The 19008-nt window shown below is 46.2% G+C and overlaps 1 protein-coding gene across 3 annotated transcripts in view; it reads right to left on the bottom strand.

Annotated features, from left to right (window-relative positions):
* LOC119404747 (uncharacterized) overlaps window positions 1-19008 on the bottom strand; it is a 252979-nt gene that overhangs the window by 171000 nt on the left and 62971 nt on the right. For 2 of the 3 annotated variants that reach the window (XM_037671412.2, XM_049419000.1), the window contains exon 3: window positions 7750-7799. The gene's annotated coding sequence lies outside the window, so the exon portion shown is untranslated. Of the gene's footprint in view, window positions 1-7749; window positions 7800-19008 lie in introns of those variants that run through there. The other variant, XM_049419001.1, reaches the window with a different exon arrangement.

Consider the following 19008-nt stretch of genomic DNA (forward strand, 5'->3'; position numbering starts at 1 on the left):
CGGCTGTAGACTTGTAATGATGCCGTATACCACACATGCCTGGCGCTCTGATCTGAGACGTTATGTGTGTGCTCCTCCTCTCTTTCTTCAATCTTCGTGTGTGTGCATGTGTGCGTGTTTTAGATGCGAAGCAGCTCTTTCACTCACGTGTGTAACGCCGTACGTTACGTGCGTCCGTACGAATGCGCCGCAACGCGTTCCCCTTGCCGTAGGTGTGGGAGCGTTGCCAAGTAGGTCACGCCACAGCTTTGCGTTGACGTCACGCTCCCCTCGCACGCTTCCTTCGCAGGTGCGCGCTCACGTCACTCTCTTCCTCACCCGCAGCATGCTCGCCGTAGCGCCCGCAGCTGCCGGCTGCTCCGCCCGCTCGCAACACCTCCGTACGTGTCACTTCTCTCTCGCTTCACCCGTGGTAGTCAAGGCGAAACGCGCGCCTGCTCCGGTCCAGCGCCCGTGTCTCGACTCTGAAGAAACATCGACTACGAAGTCTTGCCAAACGCTCTAATGAAACTTACACGAAACCCAACCCGCCTCCCGTGTCGTTGCGTTTCAAACAAACGTTTACTCGAGTAAACGCTACACCGAGTTTCGCTTCAAACCGTTCTTCCAGCACCCGTGTCGACGCCTCTTTCAACCGGGTCAACGCCGTGCGCACCGCTGCTGCTTCGCATCCCATCAGGGTTCCCTTCGGGGAGATGGTCCAAGTTTTTTTTTTTCGTTTTCATTTTATCTCTCTCTCTCTCTCTCACTCTGTCATCTTTCTTAGCCCTATTTCCCCACCCCTGTGCAGGGTAGCGAACCGGTCACTCGCGCCAGGTTAACCTCCCTACGTTTCCTTTTCATCTATTTCTCTCTTTCTATCTCTCTCTCAATATCCACCATCCCTTTCCCCTGTTCAGGGTAGTATACCGGTCGTGCTAAACTGGTTAACATCCCTGCCTTTCCTCTCACTCCTATCTTCCTCGTGCCGGGTACTACGATGAAGAAAAGGAGACGTATATATAATACCCCCGTAGTACCCAGCGCAAGATGTAACCATGAACAGCCACCAACCAGCCTAAGTGATCGCTCTCTTCAACGTCATTGGCCAGCGAGCTTGGCCAATCACACGCCCAGCATCAGGATATAAAAATCGGCTGAATTTATTTCTTACAAACAATTTATTTTTATTGTTTTTTATTTAATACATACTGCAGTCCGAAGACCAAGCAGGAGGGGCAAGAAAAAAAGTAACATAGTTAAAGAAGTGAACCAGGTATACAGTTATAACTGTTATATATAATATAAAATATAACCGGTTATAATAATACCAGTCATGATATAACCAGTTATAATAAGCATCACTGCTGAAAAAAAAGCACATACTAACAAATATGATTAAACATACATTTGTAGAAAAAAATGCGCAGATTTGTAGAAACAGTTTTAAGCACAGAAATGTAAAGCAACACAACTGAGACAATGAATTCACATAATGAAAATACGGTATGGCAATATTACAATGTAGTTTACACGAAAAGATTCATGTGTTTTTCAAAGTCGGGAAAGCCAACACGGTTTGAAGCATAACACGGTTTCACCAGATACCATCTGCGCTCCAGCCCTCACTGATATACCGATCCTCGGCAGCACGCACAACGCCCCTGTCGTGCCCGGGGTCCCAGCCATACGCCGACGTCAGTGCACGTTAGCCGTCAATCGCGCGGCCTGCATTAGCTCCAAAGGCCGGTGGAACGGCACCGCCCCGTCCCTGTATACGAGCCGTCCGCAATAACCTCAATAGCGGAGGTTTAGATTTTGTCGGAAGCCATCGTTTCTTGTTAACGGAAGACCGCAGTCGTTGCCGGGAGCTTCCGGTGCAAGTCCAGCGTGCGTGGCCGACAGAAAAAGAGTAGAGGGGGGTCGTTTAACGTCGCTCACAATTTACTCGCCAGCGACGTTTTATACAGACCCGAGCTCTCGGGAGGGCCCCGGTGTTTCGTCCGGTGGCAGTAATTTCATTCGGCAGCACGACGCGCCAGAACCGTTTCGTCGTCCCATACACACCCCGCCCGACCATTCTTTCTGATTCTGGGCCCGCAGTTGTATTTATTTATTTTTTTATCGTGTCCGTGCTAAAAGCACGTTCTGCTTCATTAAAACTGTGCAGCATCACGCGAACTGTTCGTCGAATACCTAAGACCAGAGCCGGTATTCTCGAAAACCTATGGAAATAGATGATTATTGTCTAACACCCACGTGATAGATGCGTTATTTATCTAACAGAGGTCATGAGATTTCAACGACAGAAATCCGCATGCGATTCATTAGCTGCAATGACTCCATCATCTGCCAATTTTCTGTCGGAAATAATTCAACCAATTCAATTATTTTTGTGCACCACTAGCTAACGTTTCGCGGAGAAGAATTCCTCGTATAACCAACAAAGCCACGCGAACCCTTCTTTGAAGTCGTTAGCTAACATTGTATAACCATAAAATTTTGTTGTGGTATTTAATACTATACCACTCGCCTTTTTAATGTCGTCGGGCCTTCATGCTACAAATGATATGCAACGAAGACTAAACAGTCCATCTCGACGAATGCAACTGTGCAATTTCTCGAATTGCTCTATTTTGACAGATACACCTGCGAAGCAGGTTCCTCCCTTACGCAAGGTAGTTAGGGCAGCGAGAAACTCTTGGTCCGCAGTGGATTGAGGACCCCTGGCGGTGAAGATCAACAGCACTGATGCAGATAATGATGCAGGTAGTGTATACATGTATGAAGCTTAGTAAGCCATATATATTATATAGTATGCACGCCAGTACACATGACGCATACAAAGTATACAAGATGCATGGCATGCGTAGCTAGTGCCATGTATGGATACACATGATACTGTGTAACCCGTACGTAACGAACCCACATATAACGAATTATTATGTATATCGAACAGCCGCGAAATCCCCTTGAATATATTTCCGATATACAAAATGTTTTATATATCGAGTTACTTATATATATCAAACTCACTTGTGATCCACTTCAGATTTGATATATCATCCAGGTTCGACAGTACTAACCTGTCGAGGGCCTGGGCTTCCCTAACGCTGCATGTATGGAGTGAGACTGCTGGATGGTACACATGCATCCGCTCACTTATCCGATTTATTGCGTTTGCTTCGCCCATTTTTTCTTTCCAGCGTCGTTATAGCTCGGTCCGAAACATGATGTGCGATTCAGCTCCTCCCCCCCCTCTCTCTCTCTCCGCGTTATTGATCACACGCGTGCTATGCGCCGCGACTAAAGCGACCACGTCTCGCACAGTCGTTTATTCGCATTAGCCCGATTAATGGCCGCCGCTTAAAATTCCGCCTCGCGACACGGTCCGGCAACGTCCCCGGCTTTGCCGGTCGGCTGTGCTCTCTTCGCATTTTGTGCGTTTTTTTTTACTGTTTCTCTATGTCTGTTCTCTCGTGTATGGTTCACGCTGTAGCTCTTGCCTAGATTCGTTCTGTTTGCGACATTAAACAGTGTCGTAATCTACTTTCTTTTTTGTTTGTCTCTTTTTTTTTTCATAGCGTCTCTTTCCTACTCTCTTTCACTTCCCCTTTCCGCAGCACAGGGTGGCCAGCCGGTCTAAGAACTGGCTAACCTCCCTGTCTTTCCGCCTGTTTCTTCATTCCTTCCTTCCTTCCTTCCGCCGGCATGCGTGCTACTATATATTTGATACGCTGCGCAGACCGCCTCGCGCTTTTCCATAGCTCTTATTTTCTTTTATCGCTTTTCTTTTCTCACTTATACGCTGTCGTGTTTTAATGAATCAAAGGAGATGTCACGAATAACTTGAACCGACTCAAAGAATCCGCTGCGCATACCGGTTCCCTTAGCACTAAGTGAAACAAAGCAGGAGTTGAAAAGAACGGAGCGACCAGAAAAGGAAAAAACATAAATCCTGATCAGGGTCGCATGCGAGCACGTGCTCCTGGCGTTCTGTTTGAAAGAAATTATGAGATTGTTTTTATATACATATATAATAATTGTTGGGGTTTTACGTCCCAAAACCACGATATGATTATGAGGGACACCGTAGTGGAGGACTCTGGAAATTTCGACCAACTCGGTGTTCTTTAACACGCACCTAAATCTAAGGACACGGTCCTCTTGCACTTCGCCTCGCCTCTATCGAAATGCAGCCAACGTGGCGGGTGTTTTTCTTTTTTAAACGAAAGAAAAGTAAAAAGGCTTGTGATGCGAGGCTACTCTTAAAACATCACCCTCAAAGCAAACGTAGCTGAAATTACCGACTTTAAGTTAGTGACCAAAAAAATCGATGAACCGGATATGCTCCTGGAGCCTTTTTTCGACCTTAAGGCGGTAACCTTTTAAGCAATATTTACTGCTTTAGTGAGTGCTAATTCTACCGGCAGTATCAGAAGCAGTACTAAGGTAGGAAGATCACCAAATTAAATATAAGAAGTAGCAACCATTGGTATCGCGTTTACCAACTGAAATTACAGCAATCACTATTAGAAAGCTCTGGATAACAATTATCAGCAACGTAGAAGGAGTCATCGAGGTTACAAACGTCGTTTTCGCTCTTACACTATAGTAGATGCCAGTGTAAAAGAATATAACAAATACAATAAAACCGCGTTCACATTTCCCTCTTTGCTCGCCATTGTACGCAGCGGTCGTATTTATTACCAGCAGTCAAGTTCATGCTCAAGTCCACCAGTAATAACATAACAGCATAGCGTAATAGGTCATCAAAAGTACGGACCTACAGTTCTAGCGTATGTTATCCACTGGTGTGCCCACGGTGAAGTAGCTTTTAATACAACGTAAAAACGAGCGATACTTTATGCCAATTTTGCCCAAAATGCTACAAAAACCATCATATGTAACGGCCAAGACGAGGTAGTAAACTATTCTAACTTATCCTCCTTGCACTTTCATGGATCTGCTATCTTAGTAAAGAGGTACTAAAAGAGCTAGTAAAAATACCACGGAAGTTGTAACGGCCGGTGTTGCAAACATTTTACTACCGTTGTTTGTGTGTTTTTTTACGATGTACTGCGCCTGGTGTTTGTTCCAGACTGTACTATACGTAGCCCGTTACGAAGCGCGTCAGCCTCATAACTTCAGGTTTCTGCAGTTTGGAAGGTTTGATACAACAGATACGATAGATACCTAGTAACAATGATCTCGATTGATAACGTCAAATTGTTTGTCGTGAGGGATAGGCTTTCGCCTGTAGTCTCCTTAGGGTCACGTAAATGACCCGTCGCTTTCTGGTGTCTGGCATTTCCGTCACGGAAATGACGTCACTGACATCATGACGTCTTTTGACGTCAACAACATTATGACATCTTTTGACGTCAACGACATCATTCACAACGATGTCATTGACATCATCGAATGATGTAAATGACATCATCAAAATGACGTGAACGATATCGTTGACGTCACTTACATCATTTCCGCGTCGGAAATGACGTGCGTGAATTCTCGGTGAAGCCCGGCATAAAACACTTCCGTGTTAAAAAGCGTGACTCAGAGGAAGACGAAGGGCACAGAAACGCACGCGCTGCTGCGATCGAAGTAAAACAATGAGTACATATTCGTTGCACATTGTGCGGGCATCGGTCACAGCCATCACCCGTGGCTGCCCTTCTGCGTAGCGATCTCTATATGTCGCCATACTCCACTTGTTCGCAGTAGTTCGCTCAATCCATTCCGCGCATTAATCTGGACGTCGTGTAGGAACAGGATGAACACGAACAAAATTGAGCGACACGGGAAAGCACGCATGCGGCCATCGTTCAGCACTAATGACCATACGGGATACTGGTGCTGCTCCAAAGCTGAAATCGATTCGAGCGAAACTCGTCGCTGCGAAGATGATGAATTCGCATGTAGGACCGTGCGGCGAGCATTGTTCGGTCGCTCTCAGTTCACACGTCGACAAGTATAGCACACATGTAATTGTGATTGTCTGTAGCGCCCGTACTCGCTTACGCGATAGAAGTCTACTAATTCAACTAATGGCTGGCGAGTGTACTGCGGATGGTGGTAAAGGAATCAACAAAAGCGTCGAAAAATGTTCAGAAAGGACAGTTTTGATTCGCTTTGTCTTATTTTTCGAAGTCACATGGACACGCAAATGTCGGTTCGAGTGTCGGTTGGAGTGCTCGGAAATAAATATTTCTACCAGTTGGCGAACTTAATCGGTGCAAAAAGCTTCATCTTCGACACGTTGCAGAGTGCTCTTCAGTTAAGTGCGCCAAGCTGAAACGCTCCAGGCAGCACTGTTCGTGCGACTCTACTCGTAAGTTCAAGAAGACCTCTAGATATTCTACAATCTTCAGTGTAATTTCACTTTCGTTTCCAATAATATGCTGTGCCAATAATCCGTAATATGCTGTGACAATAAACGCAGTCGCCCAGAGGTCAGCTCAGTCGTCGTTCAACAACTGACGTACAAATTTCTGGGCTAGTTGCTTTTTTTTTTTTTTTTTGCTGTAAACGACGCCATATAGCACTGGAAAGATGGGACGTGAAAGGCGAATGGACGTGCCCTACGTCCTGTCTTTCTTCCCGTCGACGTCATTTATGGCAACAGCTGGCGTCTGACCAATCGCGCGAGCGGGAACCGAACGTTTGAAAAAGTTAGCAAAGAAGATATACCGAACACGAGCGAGATTGCGCGCTGGACATGAGTACAGGAATGTCCCGCGTTCAATAACATTCGACCACGCGACGCAGCTGGTGTCGTCATCTTCGGTATAAAGCCCAGGCGAGACCGAAAGCTAAAGAGAAACAAGAGGCCGAAGGTGAAACGACTCGGCCGCACGGCGGCCGGCTGTAAATAATCCGCTGGCAAACAAGCCGCAGTGTTTCATTGCTCTCGTCCCAGACCAGGGGCAACGCACTGGCGCCAAGGTGCTTGATCGAGAACCTCGCTGGGCCAGTTCTGGAGAGGCGCCGGTACCGGTTAAAACAGCAGGAATAAACGGGAAAGTAAAGAAAACAAGAACGGTAAACGTTTACCTTTCACTTTCACTGCACCCAAATTGGGCGCTTCTAGTGGACCAGCCCAGAGACGACCACTTTCTCGGGAGTTGCACTTCTGAGAAATAAGTTGCGCGTACGTTTGCGCGGGGTACAAAATAAACAAAAACTAAATCGTCGCGTGCCTTTCGAACTATTGCATCTCTGACCTGCAGGCAAGCAAGGATAGACGGGGGTCAATTGCGAAGCATACGTGCTGGGCGAGTTCCGGCTATAAAAGTGTCGCATTCGAACGCCCAATCCGTTCCACTACTGAAACTAACAAACTTACACACGCATACGCAAATACATCAACACACACGCAACCAATCTGGCGCGCAAACGACGTACAGTGGTGTTCGAAAGTTCCCATGCCGCGCTGCCATAGGATTACATGGGATAGCGGCCTGCGAACTTTTGACCACCCCTATACATTCGAAGAACGCGCTCCCAGAGTGTCAGAAACGAAGTACAACCAACTTTCGATCGTCCGTACATTCACTGACTACCCCGAACGCAACACATCGGTGCGTTCGAGCCTTAATATTCGATTCGCCTTATTGTTTGATTCCAGCAAGGAGAGATCGTTGGAACGGCGAAAAATTGTTTTTCGAAAGAAAAAGAGATCGGGCCGCTTCCTGCCAAAGCGTAGTCGTTTGTTAGATCACCGTGTTAGATCACCAAAATGCAAGTGTGACTGTTAGGTCTGCTTACCTGGGCGTGTGTGGGTCGATAGACTTCGGCGGCCGAGATGTCGGCAGCACCTGTAATAATTAAGAAAACAAGAATAAGCAACAACGACCAACAGCAAGCAAAGATGATGCAATTTTAGGCATCACTAAAGCCTGATAACTTGGATCTGTTTCTACAGCAGTGCATCTCGCTTGACCCGAACGATGAAAACAAATCTCTGGCGATTTCGGTTTAACGCAGGCTGTATACGGAGAAAACATCGAAGGGTCTCTTAAATACAGGATAACTGACATGAAAAACTAAGCTCAATTAAGGAGCGACAACGCAGGATAATGCACAACCCTGTGTTTCTCGCCTATTTTCTCGGTCCGTGTCATACCTGACAGCGCATTATAATATGAAGACGTACCAACTAGCCCCTGTTACAGCCTTATTATGAATTAAGGAGCGTTCGCCTTGGAGCTGCAATTTTTTTAAAGCAAAGCCTCATGCGGGGAGGCGAAAGCAAAAAATCACACCATCTCCCGCTAAAGGGGACCATGAGGCGATGCGAGGCAGCGTTTCGGCATGTCGAGCCCGCTTTTAAGAGGGGCAGTGGAGAGGGGGAGAGGGAAGGGGAGAGGAGAGGAGGAAAGTAAGTGGAGAGGGTTTGCGCATGCGCAGTAAGGGTGGTCACGCCGCACACCACCGGTTTGAACACCGCCATAAGATGCTTTGCATCTAAAATCCGGCGGTCCTATGTACGCAAACTGCTATCATCATCACTAAGAGGTATGTACAACAGAAATAGGGCAAATCCCACTGGTCCACTAAAAATGAAGAAAGGAACACACGGGCGGCAAACACCAATTAAGATTTCTTGACAGACGTAACCGATAATTGATCGAGACTTTAATGAACCGTTGGGATTGATCCCAGTGATAAACATCGGGCCCGAGCGTTTTAGGTTCCCTGGTTAACCATCTATATGGAATGCTTGGGCGGCGATTTTTTTATTCAGTCTAAAATTGTGTCGCACTGCGCCATGAAAGATAATACCACGTCATTGTTGCTATACTTCGACGCAACGACTATCGGGTCTCTTTTCTTCCTCCTTTTCCGTCACGTATGTAGGAACACAGTGCCTTCTGATATGCCCTGTGTTGCGGAAGATAATTAACTGATAAGCGACCGGTAAGCTGAAAACAAACATACCATGAATCGACTTCTTTGAAACTTTCGAAGTTATTAGGCGGTAACGTATACCGTTCAAGCATACTACAGCCTGGTGGAACTTTTGCGTAATGACGCAAAATGCTGAATTTATGCGCTCTGATTACACGGTGATAAAAACCAGCGAAGGCAATGGCTGAATCTCTGCTCTTGCTTGTGAGATTATAGATTCCCGAATTCGACGTCTATAATTAAACGAAAAAGGTTCGTTTCGGGTTAAAATCGCGCCAGCCCATTAACGGTAGTTTCGAACTTGTTAGCTTTTCTTCAACCCTTATACTCAACATGGTAACCCGACGCGTACGAGCGTTAATTAGACGCCGTGAGGAAGTTGCAAACACGCTCTCATTAAACATAGTTTGACGGCCATACGACCGGCGCAGTCGGGCGGCACCAAAACGCTACGTGATTATACGGGAAGTGTATAACTATAGCACTATAAAAACCCGACCATAAACTAACAGACGGTGAAGTAAACACAGCCCTCGTTGGAACGCTAGATTATTTATTCATTAAAATTAAATAAAAATATACAATGAAATGAGGAGCAAGAACAGCATTTAGTGCTGCAGGCCTGCTTGCTGCCAGGTTTTAACTTCTTTATTGTTTTGTTTTGCTTGCAAAGGCAGTCACTCATTCGCGATGAACAGAGCGCGCCACGCGAAGCCGTTGTAAAATTTTCTCTCATTTTTAATTTACGAGCCTTAATGCTTTCTTATACGCGCGGCAATTGCACGCTCCAGCGTGCGCGAGCGCAAACTCGAACGCACGATCGTTTCAATTAGCGGGCGATAGTGTATAGCCTCTCCAACTCCTGTATCAACAACCGGTTTTATGCAGGAGTAAGAACAAGAAAGCAATAGTAAAACAACGAAAGAGACGATGGTGGTTGTAAGTATATATACAAAATGCAAAGCAGTCTATCGCAGGCGCATGCTTCGTGGAGCTGCCGCCGCCTTTCATATCGCTATGCGTAATAACCTCCTGACGGTTCCGCCGCCATATAGATGGGAGGGCTTTATACATACATACAGGGTGTTCTAGAGAGAAGGAAACACTTGCTGCTGGTGCTGCTGCTGCTGCTTCCCGCGAAATGTGTAAGTCCTGTAATTTTCCTGCACACAGGATAGCCGGTGTATAAAGCGGGGGAGCGAATCTGTAATTTGAAGTTGACAAAAAGACGTGAGCTTATTGGCTCTTCCCGTTGTCGTCGTTGTTGTTGTTGTTGTTGTTGTTGTTTTTCGAAGCCAAGCAGCCTATCACTATTTAAGATTGCACGGCGCGTGTTGCATCTAAAGAGCGCGCGCGCGGCTGGCAAGCACAGGACTCGACAGTTGTGTTCAGCGCGCGCGCTGTGAATACTCGTGTGCGCTTCGTTGTCGGGAAATGTTTCAGCCTGATGTAACTGCTGCGGTGGTATTTCCGTGATAACAGGGGGTATTAGCAAATCGTAATCGCTGCCCGCATAGTGACGCTACGTTCACTAACCTACAGCATCGCAACGTGTACGCGAAAAGCGACGAGACTCCCACTGGTCACTCTATATATTCAACTGCACCGCAAGGCTTTACTTTGCGACGCTTCAGCGCGAAATTGCGTTATGCTAAAGCTTTCTAATCGTTGGTAAATGCACGACTGTACAGAACAAATTCAAATTTCTGCCTTATTAATGCGATTTTAATCTAGCTGGTGAACGTGTAGGTTGCATTACCAACTACGGGCTCGAATATTTAGTTTGAGGCTATCTATGTTCCCAGACAAGGCGAAAATATAACGTTCTCGAACATTTAGCGTCCCGCACACTTTTGTTGTTGCGTGTACATTACGAAAAAAAAAACACGACACAGCAGGCTTGACACATCTGGCGAAACGACGTGTAATTCAAGGCATGTATACTTTCGGGTGGGCGGGGGCCGTGCATTTGCGTGTGCGGCATCAGCGAAGTTTCGCGTATCATCGACGCAATATATTTAACAACATTCGATGCTATACGGGACGTGGGAAATGAATGTTGCTGCAACTGCTTTTGCGAGATCCTGCAGACGGTTGTAATACTCTTTGGCAAGAGAACTGTCTGGCCAGCACGCGAGAACAATTTGCCGCAGAGCAGTTACGACGCTTGTTTCAAGCGGGTACTTAAGTTATGTCGGCAGCAGAGAACCAGCGTGTCAAGAACGAGACTTAACTTTCAAGCAGCGATATTATGTCGAATACGCTTTTTTTTCTGTATTATGGGTTTGACTGTCGTATGATCGTGTCTAGGAGATCTGAAAAGGTCTTTACGCGATATCCTCAATTCAAGAACGAAAAACTTAATCTCGGTATCTACTTATGAAGTTGTATCCCTCTGATGACGATTTTCAGGGAAAGAAAAGAATGCGAAATATAATTCCTCCAGAGGGCGTCTGGAACACAGCAGCTCTCGCGTATATAGTCTTGCACGTGTACCACAGGAACTGGCGTGAGCTCATTTCGGTGGTATATCTCAGCGTTTACCTTATTGTGCTCAAATAGTTATTTGGCCACTGGAAATTTCCGCTATCAAAATCATACCACATTTGACTGCACCTCAATTAAAGTCTACTGATCGTAACAGAGAGACAGTAGAGATTAAACTGAATTTTTTGTCTATCGATTTTTTGTTAGGATGGACCTCCTCAGCCTCTCCTTCACTCTAAGAAAAAAAAGAGTATGTGTGACTCCTTTCGGAGAGTCCTGACTTATCACGTATATGACTCTCTTTAAAGAGTCACGTTAACTCTATTTGGAGATCACTATATTCTCTTAGTCGTGTGACACACAAAGGAGTTAACGTGCCTCTTTAAAGAGAGTCATACGTGGCAAGCCAGAACTCTTACAAAGGAGTCACACATACTCTTTTTTTTTTCTTAAGAGTGTTGGGGAGCGCTATGAATCCCCTTACCCATATGGTACCAGACTGCTGAATATCACTTTTCATTAAAGGGCCCTTAAACCGAGTTCGAAACCACTCCGAGTTCGAAGTCGAGAGAGTTGTCTCTTTCTCGCCTTGACTATACCCTTGCTACACAGGGGTTATATCCTCCTCGCCACTTGTTTCTTTACGACACGCGTGGACAATATCAGTACTGAGCGTAGATCTTATCGGGGCTTCGCGATTTTCGGTTACACGCTGTTATCTCCGCTTGCGCTGTCGAAAACGCACAAAACGAAGTGAAATCAGTTGATCGTATACGCGATAGTCATGCGAGACGAGGTAGAACGGGCGTACGACTGCGTGGCAAAGCAGGTTAGGAGACGATTCACGACTGATATCCCTCATATATGGTCCAATCGACAGCTTATTTATTCATGACGTCACGTGGACAAACAGCCGGCGTCACGAACTGTCCCGAAAAGACGGCAAAACGCCAGCAGAGAATAACGCGCTCGTGTTTTGTATTTTCAAGGGTCGTTTAGGGGCCATTTAACTGTCGTCAATTCCCTCGTACTGCCTCTGGCCTCATGAAACGACGTACTTCGACCTTAGACGAATGAAGAAATAATAACTGTTCCTAATCGGATATGATATCAATTCCCTCGCTCCAAGTACTGATTATACTGTGCAGCTGAATTTTCCCATCACTACGTTGAGGCATGCAGAAGCCAGCCCGAAGACTCCGCCACGCTGCGAGCACGTGAAACCTTCGAACGAGGTTTGAGCGATGGACCACCGAAAGGTCGTTCACCCCGTGGATGCCACGGGGCGGAGTACCGGGCAAGTCACGCTGTTGCTCCTTAGCGGAGTGATCGAGTGGACAGGGGGCGCCACGGGTCATCTTTTGAACCGAAGTCGTTCTTCCTCCTTCTTTCTCAAACTATCTCTACCTCCTCTAGAGGCTACGTGCTAGATGACGGAAGCTTCGGATGTAATATTGCTAGCGACGAGTTGAACTTACAGTGTATCGCTTCATTGTTCAAGTTACCTGTTACAGTTCATTGTTACAGTGTCCCTTCATTGTTTAAGATGCCCTCCACCCCCTCTGTGCGCACGCCTATGTCGCTGGGTAATGATGCTCAGAACGTCCAGGAGGGGCAGCATGCATTCGACATGAAGTCAGTCCAAGGGCACAAACTTCCAAAAAACGCGTACTTCAAATAAAAATGGTGCTACATCGTCGTGTTCCTTTGAGCACCGATGAACACATGTTCACTGCAGTGTATTCCTGCTGCCGCGGCTTCGTCTCAAAATAATATATTATTGCAAAGTCGCTTGAAACGCGCATGGCGGAATCCCTGCTGGGAGAGTAATGTCGTCTGCTCCGGAATTATCCTGCCGTATGTAGCAGACGGCGTCGTTCAGAATCTGCAGTGCAACGACCAGTGAAACAGTCGCCCACCGTTTGAAAGAAGAGACGGATTACGCGCAGAAAACGCAGTGCGGCCTCGGAAAAAAAAAGTAATTGTGTTCCCTACCTCGATGCTCAGAGCGAAGCAAAGTCGCTGCATTCGCGAGCTTTTCGTCCTGCAAATGTGGCGTGTTCTCACGGGTGCCCGAGGGCGAGCAATCTATAAAGATCACGCGCAAAACGTAATGCTGATGAAAAATGGCGAGTCGGTGCTGCGCGCTTCGCGAGATGCAGTGATGCAGCAAAGATTGCAGTGACAAATCGACCGTGTCTAAGTTTTCTGAGCGAGCGCGATCGTTCACGGAAGCGTCGGTGGAGGCAAAAGGCTCACTCCCGTTAGCTCGAAAGAGTAATAAATACTTTAATCAGACTTTTAGTTTTTTTTTCCCCCGCACTACACGCGATATTGCAGATTCCATAAATGCATTCACAAAACACGAACACCTATAATTGCTGGGAACCGTGTTTCTGTGTATTTAGTTTCTACCGCAGAACTGGATATCTTTAAAAAGAAATATTAATTATAATCTTGCTTTGTTGGGTGAGTGTTGACAACACCCTCTTAAGGAAATACACCTGGCTGCAAAAAAAAAAAAAGTCTGTATGACGAAAACCAAAATGCTCCCAAAAGTGTGCGTGTATTTTTTTTTTTTTTTTGCGTTTTGGTGTGGCCATATATACTGCGTGTCCGTTATTGGACATACCACACGCGTAGATTTCCAGGCTTCCCAAAATGTAAATTAGGGTTTATAACCTATTTATTTCCATCGTTTCTTTTTTTTTTTAACGTTCTCGAACGGCTTCGCTATAGACGAGAATGAGAAATCAGAGAAACATTTACAGTTCAGCATTGATTGTTCTTTCATCAGTTGAAAACGTTAAGACTGTCCGGGCAACGATGAAAAGTGAAGAATTATCCCGTCGCACAAGGGCTGAGTTGCTCTAGCAGCACTGTAGTAGAATAATGACCGCGGCAAAACGAAGAATAAACTACGAAGTGTTCCGCTGGAGGAGTGATGTCATTTCGTCTTTCGCAACCGTGAAGTTCTTGACCATTTCGCCCCGAAAAAAATCGCCGTTTCGAACAGCTCTAGCCCAGTTTTTTAATGGTAATGTCTCGCACACTCACCTCTGAACAATTTCAAACGTCTTAGACACGAAATGAAGGCGCGCATTACATTTTAAAAAAATATTCAACATCTCCCTCAGCCACGCTAACGTATCCAGCTCCTCATTAAACTGAGCATCTAACTGACCACCCTTCCCTTTCAGCCTCGGAGCTACTCAAGCCCAGTATAAGCAGGCACTCACGAAAGAGCGAACGCCTTTTCGAGCGTTTTCCGATTTGGCCTATATGTGATATGTGCAACCCTTGACAGTGGACAAATGTCTGTTGAATCAGTTCTTGCATGCCGTCAAGAGAAGACATCACAGCTGAAGGCGACGAAGGCACTGCTGAGGTTTTTAAAGGAGTTGTGACAGAAAATTTGTGAACCTCTGTTTTTTGCTCTTAATCAATCGCTACTGACTCGATAATAGCGGCAACGAAACTCATTTGCCCCAGCGCGAGACGAATGTTTAATTATATGCTCGTATGTTACGACCGGAGGCAGTTTCGATTTCGAAGAGCACTCGGTAACCCCGTGACGTAGATGGTCTACTTGGTAAACAAGACCGCAAGAACCAGTGACGTCACTGGCCAGCTTCTGCTATGTTGTCAGTGCTGCTGTTTCGTTTGCTGTGTTAGCTGTGTTGAGCAGGTGTTGTGCGTTGCGAGTTCTTGTTTCCTCGATTGACAAACCACGTTGCTTATCTAGTGCGGCGATGGACGAAAGAGCTGGCAGGAGTGTAAAGATCAGTAAGAAAAGCTCGATTCACTTTGCGAATCTCGCCGGTAGCTGCGATTTTGTACTTGTAGTCGTTGTCCAACTGAGGCGGCGTTTTCCGCCAGGCTTGGAGTAGCCGCAGCATTAGACGTGCTGAGAGATTTTCGCTGCGATCATTCGTAAAGTAGCAGGATGAGAAGTGACGAAGGAAGCATTGAAATCACGACATTGGCACTCTGTAACAGTGTTTATGCGTAACATGCAAATGACGTGATGTACGCTTTACTGACTCGTATTTATATCAGGCAACGCCGCGTTCTCAAGGCATACCAATTCCACGTACGCACGTCGGAGGGTCGAAGCAGTTATCTGTCCACAACGCAATATGATCCCGGCAGAGGAGAGCTTTAGTTCGTCTGTAGACTTCCTATCGTTTGCGGGCACCTGGTTACCGGAGCTGTTGACGGCTGCAGCAGCAGCAGCAACTGCGTACAGCCGCGTAGGGTGCCTTGATGCCCGCGCGCTCCGCTGAGGGTGAGGACAGGCGCGTCGTCTGCTACGACGGCCCGCCATTGCGAATCCCGCCGCAGCTCGGCAGCATGCGAAACGCGCTACACAAAGCGCTTGCGGTGCGCGGATACGTCCGGAAATAAGTGCACGCTAGTGAGCTTGCTCTTTTTCTTTTCTTTTTTGAAGCTTGAGCAGCTTTTATTGCTGTTCTTGCCTAAATGTTTATTAAGGAAGCATGTAATTCATGTAAGCTGACGGCCTGTGCATGTCTTATGCGCTAGATGTAGACGTAGACTGTTATGTTGAAAACGAATCCTCTTCCTTACGCCGGAAACGAAAAACTCTAAAGCCTTAATTAATTTTCTCGTAAGCTCTGCATTCCAAATACACAAATAATCGTTTAAGGTATTTGTATACGTGTCAGCAGCTGCAGTATATGTATCTGAACACACACAATTTAGTGTTGCATAGCTACCTAAGCGCGATTAAAGTGGCTCATTTTGCTAAGTTTGCAAACAATTTTACTCATTTATTATAAATGGCATCATACATATATTGAACACAGAATAAAGGGCCGAGGGGCAGTATGGTGCGAATATCCTGCTAAAATGAAACGAAAGCTTCTTTATCATTATTATTGCTGACATTTTTTGCTCACAATCTGTAGCCGCTACTGTATCGGCACTCGAGTTGCACCTTGAGTCCTTATCAAAACGATGAATACGTTGTTGAGTGGTATGCCGTAAAACTTTGCATGCGCGCAGTATCAGTGCGTTTTTCCTTCTTTTTGTATCTGCAGTTTCTTTCTCTGTATTTGCAGATTTTCTCGCATGCCCAAATTATTGAGTGTTTCCAATACTGTTTTACACTTTGTGCGGCAGATGCACGGCGTCGTTTATTTGTCTCTTTTACTAATAATAAAATCTGGGGTTTTACTTGCCAGAACCACGATATGATTATGAGGCACGCCGTACTGGAGGGCTGCATGAATTTTGACCAACTGGTGTTCATTAACCTGCACTGACATCGCACAGTACACGGGCCTCTAGCATTTCGCCTCCACCTAAATGCGACCGCCGCGGCCGGGATCGAACCCGTGACTTTCGGGTCAGCAGTAGAGGACGTATCTTTTAAGGCAACAGCCTTAAATGCCTCATCAAACGCGAAATTTGAGCGTCGGCGTCCCGCGTCTACGGCGTCAGCATACCACGACGTCGGGGACGAGGGATGCAAAAAATTATCACGTGATGACGTCACCATATGACGTCATCACGGCTTCACAAATTTTGACGTGACGTCATATGATGACGTTATCACATGACATCGTAGCTTGGTCAAAAGTGGGCAGATCACGGAGGCAGTGCACAACCAGGTGAGGTGCCTCCGATCTTGGAGGCAATGCAAAACCGCGCTTTGGGCGCAAAAAACTGAGAAGAAGAAGATGGCTTTCGCTTTCGAGCCGTCTTAAGCGAACGCATAAGGGAGCCTGTGAGTTTTTATTTCATTAACTGGTTTTCCATGACGTACTCATTGTACAACTTGATTTTGTTTCTTGTATTTTTTTACTGACATAGCGTGTCTACTGTACACAATGCTTCCCCGTCTTCTTGTTTTCATGCGTCTTCTTTGTATAGACGCTTCGCGAGAACTGTTTGTATGCGCATCCCTGTATGAGCCTTCAGGGCTTACATTATTAATAAATAAATTATGCTTGCTCAAAGAAATAAAATACTGAATGTGTGTGTGTGTGTGTGTGTGTGTGTGTGTGTGTGTGTGTGTGTGTGTGTGTGTGTGTGTGTGTGTGTGTGTGTGTGTGTGTGTGTGTGTGTGTGTGTGTGTGTGTGTGTGTGTGTGTGCGCGTGCGTGCGTGCGTGCGTGCGTGCGCGCGTTAATATCCAGTGTACAGGCCATTTATTTGTGTGCATTAAAGCTGCGCTGACAGAAGCAATTACACAAATAAAACGCAAATTACACAATAAAACACAACTGTCACTGGTCGATTCACAGTGATCGTAAATGATTAAGAAAAACAGGCACTGCGTAATTATTTAAGAGAGGACGAAAATGTAACCTTGAAACACAGAAACAGGAAAGCATAAAAAACATTTAACTGCACACATACATACATGGGCATCAGAGCAGCACAGAAGGCGTACTTGAAACACGGAAAGGAATATAAAAAACAAGAACCCGGCGTGGTTTTAGTTATGGTGCTTGACTGGTGACCCGAAGGTTGCGGGATGGAATCCCGGCCGCAGCGGCCACATTTCGATGGAGGTGAAATGACAGAGGCCCGCGTACTTAGATTTAGGTGTACGTTGAAGTACAACAGATGGTCAAAATTTCGGGAGCTTTCCACTATATACGGCGCCTCTCATAATCATATCGGGGTTCTTGGGACGTAAATTCTCACAAATAATAATTAGGAAAAAAGAAGGATCTGATCTGCAGACAAACACGCATAATATATTCCACGACACATTTTAAATCACAAAAATAGCGAAAGCAAAAATCAAAGGCAGATACAGGACCAACCAAGTGCAGTAAAGAATGTTTGCGAAGAAAAATGCAGGATTCATGCACACGTGAAATAAAGCATTTTAAGCATGTAGCTGATATCAGTCTGTCCATTTATTACGCAAGGTTAACACCGGCAGAATTTATCCTTGCATGTGCATTCGAAATACCGGCCGGAAACTTACGCTGCAAGTGCATAATGTGTTCTTCGGATGCCGCTTGTAACGTTTGATTTTTACTGTCCAAAGAAACCTCGTATCTTCTAAAACGATACAGGTCCCAGCGCTTCTGGAATGATTGGTGCACTGCGGCACGCAACACCCGGTCATGGTGACGGTAGCGATTGCATAAAACTGGAGGAAAACGAGCACCGACCTAAAAACAGCACGCGCGCCACGCACAAGTGACCGGGCGCGGGATTCAAAATGGCGGCCACGCTGCCGCCAAGGCTGAGGAGGCGGCATCTGCCCTTTCAAAAGCTGACACCACTCTAAGCGGGGGCGCGCGCATCGAGGCACTCTACAGCCGCGGAGCCCGTAGCGACATCTTGTGGCGTTTTGTCCAACTACAATAATTTTTTTTTTCTATTTTTTCCGTCGCGTTGTAGTTCTTGTCGGGAAAAAAGCAATGAGAATACTGTGAGTTGCTAATTATCTCACTGCAAATGCTTTACTTGAATCAGTAAGCGGGTAAGTCGCTGCGATGTTATATCGTAGGTCTCTGGTTAGGCTAGGCGTCATCAGGTGTCGCTACCAGCTTTGTCGGTCTCGTACACGCCTCCGGTAACCCGGCCAGAACTCGTGACGTACGTGGTATCCACTCCGTGACCTCATCGTCTTTGCTTCCTT

The sequence above is a fragment of the Rhipicephalus sanguineus genome, chromosome 9 (assembly GCF_013339695.2).
Source record: "Rhipicephalus sanguineus isolate Rsan-2018 chromosome 9, BIME_Rsan_1.4, whole genome shotgun sequence".
Classification (NCBI taxonomy): domain Eukaryota; kingdom Metazoa; phylum Arthropoda; class Arachnida; order Ixodida; family Ixodidae; genus Rhipicephalus; species Rhipicephalus sanguineus.